A 20,854-nucleotide genomic window follows, 5' to 3' on the forward strand; every position below is an offset into this window, starting at 1 on the left:
CATTACCACATACAATAACAGATATAAAATACTACCCATGAAATGCACACAAAGTGACCTGTAAAAAAATATTGTTTATATATGCATACATATTATACTGGAAAAGAGAAATAAAGTCAGACAGAAAGAGTAAGAAAGTTGCAAGGAGAAAGAAAAAATAAATGTTATAACAAACCCGATGCCAAACTCTTCTTCAACATGAAAAATACTTGGAGACCGCCATCTGTAAGAAAACAGAAGAGAGACAACACAAAAAAGAGATACCAATTTACATGCATTACCACATACAATAACAGATATAAAATACTATCCATGAAATGCGCACAGTGACCTGGAAAAAAAAAGTTCATATATGCATACTTATTATACTGGAAAAAGAGAATACAAAACAAACAAAAATTGCAAGAAAGTTTCAAGGAGACAGCGCAAACACATGTTATGTGATAACAAACCCCATGCCAAACTCTTCTTTACCATGAAAAATACTGGTCGCACCCCATCCGTAAAAAAACAGAAGACAGACAGCACAGAAAGAGAGATACCATCTAACATGCATTAACACATACAATGACAAATATAAAATCTACACGTGAAATATGCACAAAGTGACCAGTCAAAAAAGAAGGATTATATATGCTTACATATTATACTGGAAAAAAAGAATAAAAAACAGTCACAAAGTGTAAGAAAGTTGCAAAAAGAAGGAGCAAATACATGTTATAACAAGTCACATGCCCAACTCTTCATCAACATAAAATATACTTCTCCAGCGGCATCTGTAAGACAAAAGAAGAGAGACAACACAGAAAAAGAGAAAACAACATACATGCATTTACACATACAATGGAAGATATAAAATATTACACATTGCAAAGCGAAAGGATACTACAGGGTGGGCCATTTATATGGATAATGGATACACCTGATCTATGTATACACCCCATATACAACATCATACCATCAATTTTTTTGTTCCAACAGTCTTGGAGGGGTCTATCCAATGTGGGTTAGTGTCAGACCAATAGTGGTGGTTTTGTTTGTTAATTTCACCATTCACATAAAATTATGTACCCATATAAATAGCCAAATTAAGATGTATCCATATAAATGGCCCACCCTGTACTGTGGCCTCCTCCTCCCCAATAGCCACCCTATTCCTATCCAGATTTTTTTTCTTTAACAGTTAGTGTGCAAAATATGCACAGTAAATGTGAAGACACAAATACGCCGAACTGCCACCACCATAACAATTTACATGCACAACTCTTTTTCACCATGAAAAACACTTGCCGACAGCCATCTGTAAGAAAACAGAAAAGAGAAAACACAAAAAAAGAGATACCAATTTACATGCATTACCACATACAATAACAGATATAAAATACTACCCATGAAATGCACACAAAGTGACCTGTAAAAAAAGATTGTTTATATATGCATACATATTATACTGGAAAAGATAAATAAAGTCAGACAAAAAGAGTAAGCCAGTTGCAAGGAGAAAGAACAAATACATGTTATAACAAACCCGATGCCAAACTCTTCTTCAACATGAAAAATACTTGTCGACCGCCACCTGTAAGAAAACAGAAGAGAGACAACACAACAAAAGAGATACCAACTTACATGCATTAACACATACAATAACAGATATAAAATACTATCCATGAAATGCGCACAGTGACCTGGACAAAAAAAAGTTCATATATGCATACTTATTATACTGGAAAAAGAGAATAAAAAACAAACAAAAATTGCAAGAAAGTTTCAAGGAGACAGAGCAAACACATGTTATGTGATAACAAACCCCATGCCAAACTCTTCTTCACCATGAAAAATACTGGTCGCACCCCATCTGTAAAAAAACAGAAGACAGAAAACACAGAAAGAGAGATACCATCTAACATGCATTAACACATACAATGACAAATATGAAATCTACACATGAAATACGCACAAAGTGACCAGTCAATAAAGAAGGATTAGATATGCTTACATATTATACTAGAAAAAAGAATAAAAATAGTCACAAAGTGTAAGAAAGTTGCAAAAAGAAGGAACAAATACATGTTATAACAAGTCACATGCCCAACTCTTCATCAACATAAAAAATACTTCTCCAGCTGCATCTGTAAGACAAAAGAAGAGAGACAACACAGAAAAAGAGAAAACAACATACATGCATTTACACATACAATGGATGATATAAAATATTACACATTGCAAAACGAAAGGATACTACAGGGTGGGCCATTTATATGGATACACCTGATCTATGTATACACCCCATATACAACATCATACCATCAATGTTTTTGTTCCAACAGTCTTGGAGGCATCTGTCCAGTGTGGGTTAGTGTCAGACCAATAGTGGTGGTTTTGTTTGTCAATGTCACCATTCACATAAAATTATGTACCCATATAAATAGCCAAATTAAGATGTATCCATATAAATGGCCCACCCTGTACTGTGGCCTCCTCCTCCCCAATAGCCACCCTATTCCTCTCCAGATTTTTTTTTCTTTAACAGTTAGTGTGCAAAATCTGCACAGTGAATGTGAAGACACAAATACGCCCAACTGCCACCGCCATAACAATTCACATGCACATCTCTTCTTCACCATGAAAAACACTTGTTGACCGCCATCTGTAAGAAAACAGAAGAGAGAAAACACAAAAAAAGAGATACCAATTTACATGTATTACCACATACAATAATACTACCCATGAAATGCACACAAAGTGACCTGTAAAAAAAGATTGTTTATATATGCATACATATTATACTGGAAAAGAGAAATAAAGTCAGACAGAAAGAGTAAGAAAGTTGCAAGGAGAAAGAACAAATACATGTTATAACAAACCCGATGCCAAACTCTTCTTCAACATGAAAAATACTTGTCGACCGCCACCTGTAAGAAAACAGAAGAGAGACAACACAACAAAAGAGATACCAACTTACATGCATTAACACATACAATAACAGATATAAAATACTACCAATGCGCACAGTGACCTGGAAAAAAAAAGTTCATATATGCATACTTATTATACTGGAAAAAGAGAATAAAAAACAAACAAAAATTGCAAGAAAGTTTCAAGGAGACAGAGCAAAGACATGTTATGTGATAACAAACCCCATGCCAAACTCTTCTTCACCATGAAAAATATTGGTCGCACCCCATCTGTAAAAAAAAAGAAGACAGACAACACAGAAAGAGAGATACCATCTAACATGCATTAACACATACAATGACAAATATAAAATCTACACGTGAAATACGCACAAAGTGACCAGTCAAAAAAGAAGGATTATATATGCTTACATATTATACTGGAAAAAAAGAATAAAAACAGTCACAAAGTGTAAGAAAGTTGCAAAAAGAAGGAACAAATACATGTTATAACAAGTCACATGCCCAACTCTTCATCAACATAAAAATTACTTCTCCAGCGGCATCTGTAAGACAAAAGAAGAGAGACAACACAGAAAAAGAGAAAATAACATACATGAATTTACACATACAATGGAAGATATAAAATATTACACATTGCAAAGCGAAAGGATACTACAGGGTGGGCCATTTATATGGATAATGGATACACCTGATCTATGTATACACCCCATATACAACATCATACCATCAATTTTTTTGTTCCAACAGTCTTGGAGGGATCTATCCAATGTGGGTTAGTGTCAGACCAATAGTGGTGGTTTTGTTTGTTAATTACACCATTCACATAAAATTATGTACCCATACAAATAGCCAAGTTAAGATGTATCCATATAAATGGCCCACACTATACTGTGGCCTCCTCCTCCTCAATAGCCACCCTATTCCTCTCCAGATTTTTTTTCTTTAACAGTTAGTGTGCGAAATCTGCACAGTGAATGTGAAGACACAAATACGCCCAACTGCCACCGCCATAACAATTTACATGCACAACTCTTCTTCACCATGAAAAACACTTGCCGACCTCCATCTGTAAGAAAACAGAAGAGAGAAAACACAAAAAAAGAGATACCAATTTACATGCATTACCACATACAATAACAGATATAAAATACTACCCATGAAATGCACACAAAGTGACCTGTAAAAAAATATTGTTTATATATGCATACATATTATACTGGAAAAGAGAAATAAAGTCAGACAGAAAGAGTAAGAAAGTTGCAAGGAGAAAGAAAAAATAAATGTTATAGCAAACCCGATGCCAAACTCTTCTTCAACATGAAAAATACTTGGAGACCGCCATCTGTAAGAAAACAGAAGAGAGACAACACAAAAAAGAGATACCAATTTGCATGCATTACCACATACAATAACAGATATAAAATACTACCCATGAAATGCACACAAAGTGACCTGTAAAAAAAGATTGTTTATATATGCATACATATTATACTGGAAAAGAGAAATACAGTCAGACAGAAAGAGTAAGAAAGTTGCAAGGAGAAAGAACAAATACATGTTATAACAAACCCGATGCCAAACTCTTCTTCAACATGAAAAATAGTTGTCGACTGCCACCTGTAAGAAAATAGAAGAGAGACAACACAACAAAAGAGATACCAACTTGCATGCATTAACACATACAATAACAGATATAAAATACTATCCATGAAATGCGCACAGTGACCTGAAAAAAAAAAAGTTCATATATGCATACTTATTATACTGGAAAAAGAGAATAAAAAACAAACAAAAATTGCAAGAAAGTTTCAAGGAGACAGAGCAAAGACATGTTATGTGATAACAAACCCCATGCCAAACTCTTCTTCACCATGAAAAATATTGGTCGCACCCCATCTGTAAAAAAAAAGAAGACAGACAACACAGAAAGAGAGATACCATCTAACATGCATTAACACATACAATGACAAATATAAAATCTACACGTGAAATACGCACAAAGTGACCAGTCAAAAAAGAAGGATTATATATGCTTACATATTATACTGGAAAAAAAGAATAAAAACAGTCACAAAGTGTAAGAAAGTTGCAAAAAGAAGGAACAAATACATGTTATAACAAGTCACATGCCCAACTCTTCATCAACATAAAAATTACTTCTCCAGCGGCATCTGTAAGACAAAAGAAGAGAGACAACACAGAAAAAGAGAAAACAACATACATGAATTTACACATACAATGGAAGATATAAAATATTACACATTGCAAAGCGAAAGGATACTACAGGGTGGGCCATTTATATGGATAATGGATACACCTGATCTATGTATACACCCCATATACAACATCATACCATCAATTTTTTTGTTCCAACAGTCTTGGAGGGATCTATCCAATGTGGGTTAGTGTCAGACCAATAGTGGTGGTTTTGTTTGTTAATTACACCATTCACATAAAATTATGTACCCATACAAATAGCCAAGTTAAGATGTATCCATATAAATGGCCCACACTATACTGTGGCCTCCTCCTCCCCAATAGCCACCCTATTCCTCTCCAGATTTTTTTTCTTTAACAGTTAGTGTGCGAAATTTGCACAGTGAATGTGAAGACACAAATACGCCCAACTGCCACCGCCATAACAATTTACATGCACAACTCTTCTTCACCATGAAAAACACTTGCCGACCGCCATCTGTAAGAAAACAGAAGAGAGAAAACACAAAAAAAGAGATACCAATTTACATGCATTACCACATACAATAACAGATATAAAATACTACCCATTAAATGCAAACAAAGTGACCTGTAAAAAAAGATTGTTTATATATGCATACATATTATACTGGAAAAGAGAAATAAAGTCAGACAAAAAGAGTAAGACAGTTGCAAGGAGAAAGAACAAATACATGTTATAACACACCCGATGCCAAACTCTTCTTCAACATGAAAAATACTTGGAGGCCGCCATCTGTAAGAAAACAGAAGAGAGACAACACAAAAAAAAGATACCAATTTACATGCATTACCACATACAATAACAGATATAAAATACTACCCATGAAATGCACACAAAGTGACCTGTAAAAAAATATTGTTTATATATGCATACATATTATACTGGAAAAGAGAAATAAAGTCAGACAGAAAGAGTAAGAAAGTTGCAAGGAGAAAGAAAAAATAAATGTTATAACAAACCCGATGCCAAACTCTTCTTCAACATGAAAAATACTTGGAGACCGCCATCTGTAAGAAAACAGAAGAGAGACAACACAAAAAAGAGATACCAATTTACATGCATTACCACATACAATAACAGATATAAAATACTATCCATGAAATGCGCACAGTGACCTGGAAAAAAAAAGTTCATATATGCATACTTATTATACTGGAAAAAGAGAATACAAAACAAACAAAAATTGCAAGAAAGTTTCAAGGAGACAGCGCAAACACATGTTATGTGATAACAAACCCCATGCCAAACTCTTCTTTACCATGAAAAATACTGGTCGCACCCCATCCGTAAAAAAACAGAAGACAGACAGCACAGAAAGAGAGATACCATCTAACATGCATTAACACATACAATGACAAATATAAAATCTACACGTGAAATATGCACAAAGTGACCAGTCAAAAAAGAAGGATTATATATGCTTACATATTATACTGGAAAAAAAGAATAAAAAACAGTCACAAAGTGTAAGAAAGTTGCAAAAAGAAGGAGCAAATACATGTTATAACAAGTCACATGCCCAACTCTTCATCAACATAAAATATACTTCTCCAGCGGCATCTGTAAGACAAAAGAAGAGAGACAACACAGAAAAAGAGAAAACAACATACATGCATTTACACATACAATGGAAGATATAAAATATTACACATTGCAAAGCGAAAGGATACTACAGGGTGGGCCATTTATATGGATAATGGATACACCTGATCTATGTATACACCCCATATACAACATCATACCATCAATTTTTTTGTTCCAACAGTCTTGGAGGGGTCTATCCAATGTGGGTTAGTGTCAGACCAATAGTGGTGGTTTTGTTTGTTAATTTCACCATTCACATAAAATTATGTACCCATATAAATAGCCAAATTAAGATGTATCCATATAAATGGCCCACCCTGTACTGTGGCCTCCTCCTCCCCAATAGCCACCCTATTCCTCTCCAGATTTTTTTTCTTTAACAGTTAGTGTGCAAAATCTTTACAGTAAATGTGAAGACACAAATACGCCGAACTGCCACCGCCATAACAATTTACATGCACAACTCTTCTTTACCATGAAAAACATTTGTTGACCGCCATCTGTAAGAAAACAGAAGAGAGAAAACACAAAAAAAAAAATACCAATTTACATGCATTACCACATACAATAACAGATATAAAATACTACCCATGAAATGCACACAAAGTGACCTGTAAAAAAATATTGTTTATATATGCATACATATTATACTGGAAAAGAGAAATAAAGTCAGACAGAAAGAGTTAGAAAGTTGCAAGGAGAAAGAACAAATACATGTTATAACAAACCCGATGCCAAACTCTTCTTCAACATGAAAAATACTTGTCGACCGCCACCTGTAAGAAAACAGAAGAGAGACAACACAACAAAAGAGATACCAACTTACATGCATTAACACATACAATAACAGATATAAAATACTACCAATGCGCACAGTGACCTGGAATAAAAAAAGTTCATATATGCATACTTATACTGGAAAAAGAGAATAAAAAACAAACAAAAATTGCAAGAAAGTTTCAAGGAGAAAGAGCAAACACATGTTATGTGATAACAAACCCCATGCCAAACTCTTCTTCACCATGAAAAATACTGGTCGCACCCCATCTGTAAAAAAACAGAAGACAGAAAACACAGAAAGAGAGATACCATCTAACATGCATTAACACATACAATGACAAATATGAAATCTACACATGAAATACGCACAAAGTGACCAGTCAATAAAGAAGGATTAGATATGCTTACATATTATACTAGAAAAAAGAATAAAAATAGTCACAAAGTGTAAGAAAGTTGCAAAAAGAAGGAACAAATACATGTTATAACAAGTCACATGCCCAACTCTTCATCAACATAAAAAATACTTCTCCAGCTGCATCTGTAAGACAAAAGAAGAGAGACAACACAGAAAAAGAGAAAACAACATACATGCATTTACACATACAATGGAAGATATAAAATATTACACATTGCAAAATGAAAGGATACTACAGGGTGGGCGATTTATATGGATACACCTGATCTATGTATACACCCCATATACAACATCATACCATAAATTTTTTTGTTCCAACAGTCTTGGAGGCATCTGTCCAGTGTGGGTTAGTGTCAGACCAATAGTGGTGGTTTTGTTTGTCAATTTCACCATTCACATACAATTATGTACCCATATAAATAGCCAAATTAAGATGTATCCATATAAATGGTCCACCCTGTACTGTGGCCTCCTCCTCCCCAATAGCCACCCTATTCCTCTCCAGCTTTTTTTTCTTTAACAGTTAGTGTGCAAAATGTGCACAGTGAAAGTGAAGACACAAATACGCCCACCTGCCTGCGCCATAACAATTCACATGCACAACTCTTCTTCACCATGAAAAACACTTGTCGACTGCCATCTGTAAGAAAACAGAAGAGACAAAACACAAAAAAGAGAAACCAATTTACATGCATTACCACATACAATAACAGATATAAAATACTACCCATGAAATGCACACAAAGTGACCTGTAAAAAAAGATTGTTTATATATGCATACATATTATACTGGAAAAGAGAAATAAAGTCAGACAAAAAGAGTAAGCCACTTGCAAGGAGAAAGAACAAATACATGTTATAACAAACCCGATGCCAAACTCTTCTTCAACATGAAAAATACTTGTCGACCGCCACCTGTAAGAAAACAGAAGAGAGACAACACAACAAAAGAGATACCAACTTACATGCATTAACACATACAATAACAGATATAAAATACTACCAATGCGCACAGTGACCTGGAAAAAAAAAGTTCATATATGCATACTTATTACACTGGAAAAAGAGAATAAAAAACAAACAAAAATTGCAAGAAAGTTTCAAGGAGACAGAGCAAACACATGTTATGTGATAAAAAACCCCATGCCAAACTCTTCTTCACCATGAAAAATACTGGTCGCACCCCATCTGTAAAAAAACAGAAGATAGACAACACAGAAAGAGAGATACCATCTAACATGCATTAACACATACAATGACAAATATAAAATCTACACGTGAAATACGCACAAAGTGACCAGTCAAAAAAGAAGGATTATATATGCTTACATATTATACTGGAAAAAAAGAATAAAAACAGTCACAAAGTGTAAGAAAGTTGCAAAAAGAAGGAACAAATACATGTTATAACAAGTCACATGCCCAACTCTTCATCAACATAAAAATTACTTCTCCAGCGGCATCTGTAAGACAAAAGAAGAGAGACAACACAGAAAAAGAGAAAACAACATACATGCATTTACACATACAATGGAAGATATAAAATATTACACATTGCAAAGCGAAAGGATATTACAGGGTGGGCCATTTATATGGATAATGGATACAACTGATCTATGTATACACCCCATATACAACATCATACCATCAATTTTTTTGTTCCAACAGTCTTGGAGGGATCTATCCAATGTGGGTTAGTGTCAGACCAATAGTGGTGGTTTTGTTTGTTAATTACACCATTCACATAAAATTATGTACCCATACAAATAGCCAAGTTAAGATGTATCCATATAAATGGCCCACCCTATACTGTGGCCTCCTCCTCCCCAATAGCCACCCTATTCCTCTCCAGATTTTTTTTCTTTAACAGTTAGTGTGCGAAATCTGCACAGTGAATGTGAAGACACAAATACGCCCAACTGCCACCGCCATAACAATTTACATGCACAACTCTTCTTCACCATGAAAAACACTTGCCGACCGCCATCTGTAAGAAAACAGAAGAGAGAAAACACAAAAAAAGAGATACCAATTTACATGCATTACCACATACAATAACAGATATAAAATACTACCCATTAAATGCAAACAAAGTGACCTGTAAAAAAAGATTGTTTATATATGCATACATATTATACTGGAAAAGAGAAATAAAGTCAGACAAAAAGAGTAAGACAGTTGCAAGGAGAAAGAACAAATACATGTTATAACACACCCGATGCCAAACTCTTCTTCAACATGAAAAATACTTGGAGGCCGCCATCTGTAAGAAAACAGAAGAGAGACAACACAAAAAAAAGATACCAATTTACATGCATTACCACATACAATAACAGATATAAAATACTACCCATGAAATGCACACAAAGTGACCTGTAAAAAAATATTGTTTATATATGCATACATATTATACTGGAAAAGAGAAATAAAGTCAGACAGAAAGAGTAAGAAAGTTGCAAGGAGAAAGAAAAAATAAATGTTATAACAAACCCGATGCCAAACTCTTCTTCAACATGAAAAATACTTGGAGACCGCCATCTGTAAGAAAACAGAAGAGAGACAACACAAAAAAGAGATACCAATTTACATGCATTACCACATACAATAACAGATATAAAATACTATCCATGAAATGCGCACAGTGACCTGGAAAAAAAAAGTTCATATATGCATACTTATTATACTGGAAAAAGAGAATACAAAACAAACAAAAATTGCAAGAAAGTTTCAAGGAGACAGCGCAAACACATGTTATGTGATAACAAACCCCATGCCAAACTCTTCTTTACCATGAAAAATACTGGTCGCACCCCATCCGTAAAAAAACAGAAGACAGACAGCACAGAAAGAGAGATACCATCTAACATGCATTAACACATACAATGACAAATATAAAATCTACACGTGAAATATGCACAAAGTGACCAGTCAAAAAAGAAGGATTATATATGCTTACATATTATACTGGAAAAAAAGAATAAAAAACAGTCACAAAGTGTAAGAAAGTTGCAAAAAGAAGGAGCAAATACATGTTATAACAAGTCACATGCCCAACTCTTCATCAACATAAAATATACTTCTCCAGCGGCATCTGTAAGACAAAAGAAGAGAGACAACACAGAAAAAGAGAAAACAACATACATGCATTTACACATACAATGGAAGATATAAAATATTACACATTGCAAAGCGAAAGGATACTACAGGGTGGGCCATTTATATGGATAATGGATACACCTGATCTATGTATACACCCCATATACAACATCATACCATCAATTTTTTTGTTCCAACAGTCTTGGAGGGGTCTATCCAATGTGGGTTAGTGTCAGACCAATAGTGGTGGTTTTGTTTGTTAATTTCACCATTCACATAAAATTATGTACCCATATAAATAGCCAAATTAAGATGTATCCATATAAATGGCCCACCCTGTACTGTGGCCTCCTCCTCCCCAATAGCCACCCTATTCCTATCCAGATTTTTTTTCTTTAACAGTTAGTGTGCAAAATATGCACAGTAAATGTGAAGACACAAATACGCCGAACTGCCACCACCATAACAATTTACATGCACAACTCTTTTTCACCATGAAAAACACTTGCCGACAGCCATCTGTAAGAAAACAGAAAAGAGAAAACACAAAAAAAGAGATACCAATTTACATGCATTACCACATACAATAACAGATATAAAATACTACCCATGAAATGCACACAAAGTGACCTGTAAAAAAAGATTGTTTATATATGCATACATATTATACTGGAAAAGATAAATAAAGTCAGACAAAAAGAGTAAGCCAGTTGCAAGGAGAAAGAACAAATACATGTTATAACAAACCCGATGCCAAACTCTTCTTCAACATGAAAAATACTTGTCGACCGCCACCTGTAAGAAAACAGAAGAGAGACAACACAACAAAAGAGATACCAACTTACATGCATTAACACATACAATAACAGATATAAAATACTATCCATGAAATGCGCACAGTGACCTGGACAAAAAAAAGTTCATATATGCATACTTATTATACTGGAAAAAGAGAATAAAAAACAAACAAAAATTGCAAGAAAGTTTCAAGGAGACAGAGCAAACACATGTTATGTGATAACAAACCCCATGCCAAACTCTTCTTCACCATGAAAAATACTGGTCGCACCCCATCTGTAAAAAAACAGAAGACAGAAAACACAGAAAGAGAGATACCATCTAACATGCATTAACACATACAATGACAAATATGAAATCTACACATGAAATACGCACAAAGTGACCAGTCAATAAAGAAGGATTAGATATGCTTACATATTATACTAGAAAAAAGAATAAAAATAGTCACAAAGTGTAAGAAAGTTGCAAAAAGAAGGAACAAATACATGTTATAACAAGTCACATGCCCAACTCTTCATCAACATAAAAAATACTTCTCCAGCTGCATCTGTAAGACAAAAGAAGAGAGACAACACAGAAAAAGAGAAAACAACATACATGCATTTACACATACAATGGATGATATAAAATATTACACATTGCAAAACGAAAGGATACTACAGGGTGGGCCATTTATATGGATACACCTGATCTATGTATACACCCCATATACAACATCATACCATCAATGTTTTTGTTCCAACAGTCTTGGAGGCATCTGTCCAGTGTGGGTTAGTGTCAGACCAATAGTGGTGGTTTTGTTTGTCAATGTCACCATTCACATAAAATTATGTACCCATATAAATAGCCAAATTAAGATGTATCCATATAAATGGCCCACCCTGTACTGTGGCCTCCTCCTCCCCAATAGCCACCCTATTCCTCTCCAGATTTTTTTTTCTTTAACAGTTAGTGTGCAAAATCTGCACAGTGAATGTGAAGACACAAATACGCCCAACTGCCACCGCCATAACAATTCACATGCACATCTCTTCTTCACCATGAAAAACACTTGTTGACCGCCATCTGTAAGAAAACAGAAGAGAGAAAACACAAAAAAAGAGATACCAATTTACATGTATTACCACATACAATAATACTACCCATGAAATGCACACAAAGTGACCTGTAAAAAAAGATTGTTTATATATGCATACATATTATACTGGAAAAGAGAAATAAAGTCAGACAGAAAGAGTAAGAAAGTTGCAAGGAGAAAGAACAAATACATGTTATAACAAACCCGATGCCAAACTCTTCTTCAACATGAAAAATACTTGTCGACCGCCACCTGTAAGAAAACAGAAGAGAGACAACACAACAAAAGAGATACCAACTTACATGCATTAACACATACAATAACAGATATAAAATACTACCAATGCGCACAGTGACCTGGAAAAAAAAAGTTCATATATGCATACTTATTATACTGGAAAAAGAGAATAAAAAACAAACAAAAATTGCAAGAAAGTTTCAAGGAGACAGAGCAAAGACATGTTATGTGATAACAAACCCCATGCCAAACTCTTCTTCACCATGAAAAATATTGGTCGCACCCCATCTGTAAAAAAAAAGAAGACAGACAACACAGAAAGAGAGATACCATCTAACATGCATTAACACATACAATGACAAATATAAAATCTACACGTGAAATACGCACAAAGTGACCAGTCAAAAAAGAAGGATTATATATGCTTACATATTATACTGGAAAAAAAGAATAAAAACAGTCACAAAGTGTAAGAAAGTTGCAAAAAGAAGGAACAAATACATGTTATAACAAGTCACATGCCCAACTCTTCATCAACATAAAAATTACTTCTCCAGCGGCATCTGTAAGACAAAAGAAGAGAGACAACACAGAAAAAGAGAAAATAACATACATGAATTTACACATACAATGGAAGATATAAAATATTACACATTGCAAAGCGAAAGGATACTACAGGGTGGGCCATTTATATGGATAATGGATACACCTGATCTATGTATACACCCCATATACAACATCATACCATCAATTTTTTTGTTCCAACAGTCTTGGAGGGATCTATCCAATGTGGGTTAGTGTCAGACCAATAGTGGTGGTTTTGTTTGTTAATTACACCATTCACATAAAATTATGTACCCATACAAATAGCCAAGTTAAGATGTATCCATATAAATGGCCCACACTATACTGTGGCCTCCTCCTCCTCAATAGCCACCCTATTCCTCTCCAGATTTTTTTTCTTTAACAGTTAGTGTGCGAAATCTGCACAGTGAATGTGAAGACACAAATACGCCCAACTGCCACCGCCATAACAATTTACATGCACAACTCTTCTTCACCATGAAAAACACTTGCCGACCTCCATCTGTAAGAAAACAGAAGAGAGAAAACACAAAAAAAGAGATACCAATTTACATGCATTACCACATACAATAACAGATATAAAATACTACCCATGAAATGCACACAAAGTGACCTGTAAAAAAATATTGTTTATATATGCATACATATTATACTGGAAAAGAGAAATAAAGTCAGACAGAAAGAGTAAGAAAGTTGCAAGGAGAAAGAAAAAATAAATGTTATAGCAAACCCGATGCCAAACTCTTCTTCAACATGAAAAATACTTGGAGACCGCCATCTGTAAGAAAACAGAAGAGAGACAACACAAAAAAGAGATACCAATTTGCATGCATTACCACATACAATAACAGATATAAAATACTACCCATGAAATGCACACAAAGTGACCTGTAAAAAAAGATTGTTTATATATGCATACATATTATACTGGAAAAGAGAAATACAGTCAGACAGAAAGAGTAAGAAAGTTGCAAGGAGAAAGAACAAATACATGTTATAACAAACCCGATGCCAAACTCTTCTTCAACATGAAAAATAGTTGTCGACTGCCACCTGTAAGAAAATAGAAGAGAGACAACACAACAAAAGAGATACCAACTTGCATGCATTAACACATACAATAACAGATATAAAATACTATCCATGAAATGCGCACAGTGACCTGAAAAAAAAAAAGTTCATATATGCATACTTATTATACTGGAAAAAGAGAATAAAAAACAAACAAAAATTGCAAGAAAGTTTCAAGGAGACAGAGCAAAGACATGTTATGTGATAACAAACCCCATGCCAAACTCTTCTTCACCATGAAAAATATTGGTCGCACCCCATCTGTAAAAAAAAAGAAGACAGACAACACAGAAAGAGAGATACCATCTAACATGCATTAACACATACAATGACAAATATAAAATCTACACGTGAAATACGCACAAAGTGACCAGTCAAAAAAGAAGGATTATATATGCTTACATATTATACTGGAAAAAAAGAATAAAAACAGTCACAAAGTGTAAGAAAGTTGCAAAAAGAAGGAACAAATACATGTTATAACAAGTCACATGCCCAACTCTTCATCAACATAAAAATTACTTCTCCAGCGGCATCTGTAAGACAAAAGAAGAGAGACAACACAGAAAAAGAGAAAACAACATACATGAATTTACACATACAATGGAAGATATAAAATATTACACATTGCAAAGCGAAAGGATACTACAGGGTGGGCCATTTATATGGATAATGGATACACCTGATCTATGTATACACCCCATATACAACATCATACCATCAATTTTTTTGTTCCAACAGTCTTGGAGGGATCTATCCAATGTGGGTTAGTGTCAGACCAATAGTGGTGGTTTTGTTTGTTAATTACACCATTCACATAAAATTATGTACCCATACAAATAGCCAAGTTAAGATGTATCCATATAAATGGCCCACACTATACTGTGGCCTCCTCCTCCCCAATAGCCACCCTATTCCTCTCCATATTTTTTTTCTTTAACAGTTAGTGTGCGAAATCTGCACAGTGAATGTGAAGACACAAATACGCCCAACTGCCACCGCCATAACAATTTACATGCACAACTCTTCTTCACCATGAAAAACACTTGCCGACCGCCATCTGTAAGAAAACAGAAGAGAGAAAACACAAAAAAAGAGATACCAATTTACATGCATTACCACATACAATAACAGATATAAAATACTACCCATTAAATGCAAACAAAGTGACCTGTAAAAAAAGATTGTTTATATATGCATACATATTATACTGGAAAAGAGAAATAAAGTCAGACAAAAAGAGTAAGACAGTTGCAAGGAGAAAGAACAAATACATGTTATAACACACCCGATGCCAAACTCTTCTTCAACATGAAAAATACTTGGAGGCCGCCATCTGTAAGAAAACAGAAGAGAGACAACACAAAAAAAAGATACCAATTTACATGCATTACCACATACAATAACAGATATAAAATACTACCCATGAAATGCACACAAAGTGACCTGTAAAAAAATATTGTTTATATATGCATACATATTATACTGGAAAAGAGAAATAAAGTCAGACAGAAAGAGTAAGAAAGTTGCAAGGAGAAAGAAAAAATAAATGTTATAACAAACCCGATGCCAAACTCTTCTTCAACATGAAAAATACTTGGAGACCGCCATCTGTAAGAAAACAGAAGAGAGACAACACAAAAAAGAGATACCAATTTACATGCATTACCACATACAATAACAGATATAAAATACTATCCATGAAATGCGCACAGTGACCTGGAAAAAAAAAGTTCATATATGCATACTTATTATACTGGAAAAAGAGAATACAAAACAAACAAAAATTGCAAGAAAGTTTCAAGGAGACAGCGCAAACACATGTTATGTGATAACAAACCCCATGCCAAACTCTTCTTTACCATGAAAAATACTGGTCGCACCCCATCCGTAAAAAAACAGAAGACAGACAGCACAGAAAGAGAGATACCATCTAACATGCATTAACACATACAATGACAAATATAAAATCTACACGTGAAATATGCACAAAGTGACCAGTCAAAAAAGAAGGATTATATATGCTTACATATTATACTGGAAAAAAAGAATAAAAAACAGTCACAAAGTGTAAGAAAGTTGCAAAAAGAAGGAGCAAATACATGTTATAACAAGTCACATGCCCAACTCTTCATCAACATAAAATATACTTCTCCAGCGGCATCTGTAAGACAAAAGAAGAGAGACAACACAGAAAAAGAGAAAACAACATACATGCATTTACACATACAATGGAAGATATAAAATATTACACATTGCAAAGCGAAAGGATACTACAGGGTGGGCCATTTATATGGATAATGGATACACCTGATCTATGTATACACCCCATATACAACATCATACCATCAATTTTTTTGTTCCAACAGTCTTGGAGGGGTCTATCCAATGTGGGTTAGTGTCAGACCAATAGTGGTGGTTTTGTTTGTTAATTTCACCATTCACATAAAATTATGTACCCATATAAATAGCCAAATTAAGATGTATCCATATAAATGGCCCACCCTGTACTGTGGCCTCCTCCTCCCCAATAGCCACCCTATTCCTATCCAGATTTTTTTTCTTTAACAGTTAGTGTGCAAAATATGCACAGTAAATGTGAAGACACAAATACGCCGAACTGCCACCACCATAACAATTTACATGCACAACTCTTTTTCACCATGAAAAACACTTGCCGACAGCCATCTGTAAGAAAACAGAAAAGAGAAAACACAAAAAAAGAGATACCAATTTACATGCATTACCACATACAATAACAGATATAAAATACTACCCATGAAATGCACACAAAGTGACCTGTAAAAAAAGATTGTTTATATATGCATACATATTATACTGGAAAAGATAAATAAAGTCAGACAAAAAGAGTAAGCCAGTTGCAAGGAGAAAGAACAAATACATGTTATAACAAACCCGATGCCAAACTCTTCTTCAACATGAAAAATACTTGTCGACCGCCACCTGTAAGAAAACAGAAGAGAGACAACACAACAAAAGAGATACCAACTTACATGCATTAACACATACAATAACAGATATAAAATACTATCCATGAAATGCGCACAGTGACCTGGACAAAAAAAAGTTCATATATGCATACTTATTATACTGGAAAAAGAGAATAAAAAACAAACAAAAATTGCAAGAAAGTTTCAAGGAGACAGAGCAAACACATGTTATGTGATAACAAACCCCATGCCAAACTCTTCTTCACCATGAAAAATACTGGTCGCACCCCATCTGTAAAAAAACAGAAGACAGAAAACACAGAAAGAGAGATACCATCTAACATGCATTAACACATACAATGACAAATATGAAATCTACACATGAAATACGCACAAAGTGACCAGTCAATAAAGAAGGATTAGATATGCTTACATATTATACTAGAAAAAAGAATAAAAATAGTCACAAAGTGTAAGAAAGTTGCAAAAAGAAGGAACAAATACATGTTATAACAAGTCACATGCCCAACTCTTCATCAACATAAAAAATACTTCTCCAGCTGCATCTGTAAGACAAAAGAAGAGAGACAACACAGAAAAAGAGAAAACAACATACATGCATTTACACATACAATGGATGATATAAAATATTACACATTGCAAAACGAAAGGATACTACAGGGTGGGCCATTTATATGGATACACCTGATCTATGTATACACCCCATATACAACATCATACCATCAATGTTTTTGTTCCAACAGTCTTGGAGGCATCTGTCCAGTGTGGGTTAGTGTCAGACCAATAGTGGTGGTTTTGTTTGTCAATGTCACCATTCACATAAAATTATGTACCCATATAAATAGCCAAATTAAGATGTATCCATATAAATGGCCCACCCTGTACTGTGGCCTCCTCCTCCCCAATAGCCACCCTATTCCTCTCCAGATTTTTTTTTCTTTAACAGTTAGTGTGCAAAATCTGCACAGTGAATGTGAAGACACAAATACGCCCAACTGCCACCGCCATAACAATTCACATGCACATCTCTTCTTCACCATGAAAAACACTTGTTGACCGCCATCTGTAAGAAAACAGAAGAGAGAAAACACAAAAAAAGAGATACCAATTTACATGTATTACCACATACAATAATACTACCCATGAAATGCACACAAAGTGACCTGTAAAAAAAGATTGTTTATATATGCATACATATTATACTGGAAAAGAGAAATAAAGTCAGACAGAAAGAGTAAGAAAGTTGCAAGGAGAAAGAACAAATACATGTTATAACAAACCCGATGCCAAACTCTTCTTCAACATGAAAAATACTTGTCGACCGCCACCTGTAAGAAAACAGAAGAGAGACAACACAACAAAAGAGATACCAACTTACATGCATTAACACATACAATAACAGATATAAAATACTACCAATGCGCACAGTGACCTGGAAAAAAAAAGTTCATATATGCATACTTATTATACTGGAAAAAGAGAATAAAAAACAAACAAAAATTGCAAGAAAGTTTCAAGGAGACAGAGCAAAGACATGTTATGTGATAACAAACCCCATGCCAAACTCTTCTTCACCATGAAAAATATTGGTCGCACCCCATCTGTAAAAAAAAAGAAGACAGACAACACAGAAAGAGAGATACCATCTAACATGCATTAACACATACAATGACAAATATAAAATCTACACGTGAAATACGCACAAAGTGACCAGTCAAAAAAGAAGGATTATATATGCTTACATATTATACTGGAAAAAAAGAATAAAAACAGTCACAAAGTGTAAGAAAGTTGCAAAAAGAAGGAACAAATACATGTTATAACAAGTCACATGCCCAACTCTTCATCAACATAAAAATTACTTCTCCAGCGGCATCTGTAAGACAAAAGAAGAGAGACAACACAGAAAAAGAGAAAATAACATACATGAATTTACACATACAATGGAAGATATAAAATATTACACATTGCAAAGCGAAAGGATACTACAGGGTGGGCCATTTATATGGATAATGGATACACCTGATCTATGTATACACCCCATATACAACATCATACCATCAATTTTTTTGTTCCAACAGTCTTGGAGGGATCTATCCAATGTGGGTTAGTGTCAGACCAATAGTGGTGGTTTTGTTTGTTAATTACACCATTCACATAAAATTATGTACCCATACAAATAGCCAAGTTAAGATGTATCCATATAAATGGCCCACACTATACTGTGGCCTCCTCCTCCCCAATAGCCACCCTATTCCTCTCCAGATTTTTTTTCTTTAACAGTTAGTGTGCGAAATCTGCACAGTGAATGTGAAGACACAAATACGCCCAACTGCCACCGCCATAACAATTTACATGCACAACTCTTCTTCACCATGAAAAACACTTGCCGACCTCCATCTGTAAGAAAACAGAAGAGAGAAAACACAAAAAAAAGAGATACCAATTTACATGCATTACCACATACAATAACAGATATAAAATACTACCCATGAAATGCACACAAAGTGACCTGTAAAAAAATATTGTTTATATATGCATACATATTATACTGGAAAAGAGAAATAAAGTCAGACAGAAAGAGTAAGAAAGTTGCAAGGAGAAAGAAAAAATAAATGTTATAGCAAACCCGATGCCAAACTCTTCTTCAACATGAAAAATACTTGGAGACCGCCATCTGTAAGAAAACAGAAGAGAGACAACACAAAAAAGAGATACCAATTTGCATGCATTACCACATACAATAACAGATATAAAATACTACCCATGAAATGCACACAAAGTGACCTGTAAAAAAAGATTGTTTATATATGCATACATATTATACTGGAAAAGAGAAATACAGTCAGACAGAAAGAGTAAGAAAGTTGCAAGGAGAAAGAACAAATACATGTTATAACAAACCCGATGCCAAACTCTTCTTCAACATGAAAAATAGTTGTCGACTGCCACCTGTAAGAAAATAGAAGAGAGACAACACAACAAAAGAGATACCAACTTGCATGCATTAACACATACAATAACAGATATAAAATACTATCCATGAAATGCGCACAGTGACCTGAAAAAAAAAAA

Source organism: Hyperolius riggenbachi, chromosome 9, assembly GCF_040937935.1.
Source record: "Hyperolius riggenbachi isolate aHypRig1 chromosome 9, aHypRig1.pri, whole genome shotgun sequence".
NCBI classification, from domain to species: Eukaryota; Metazoa; Chordata; class Amphibia; order Anura; family Hyperoliidae; genus Hyperolius; species Hyperolius riggenbachi.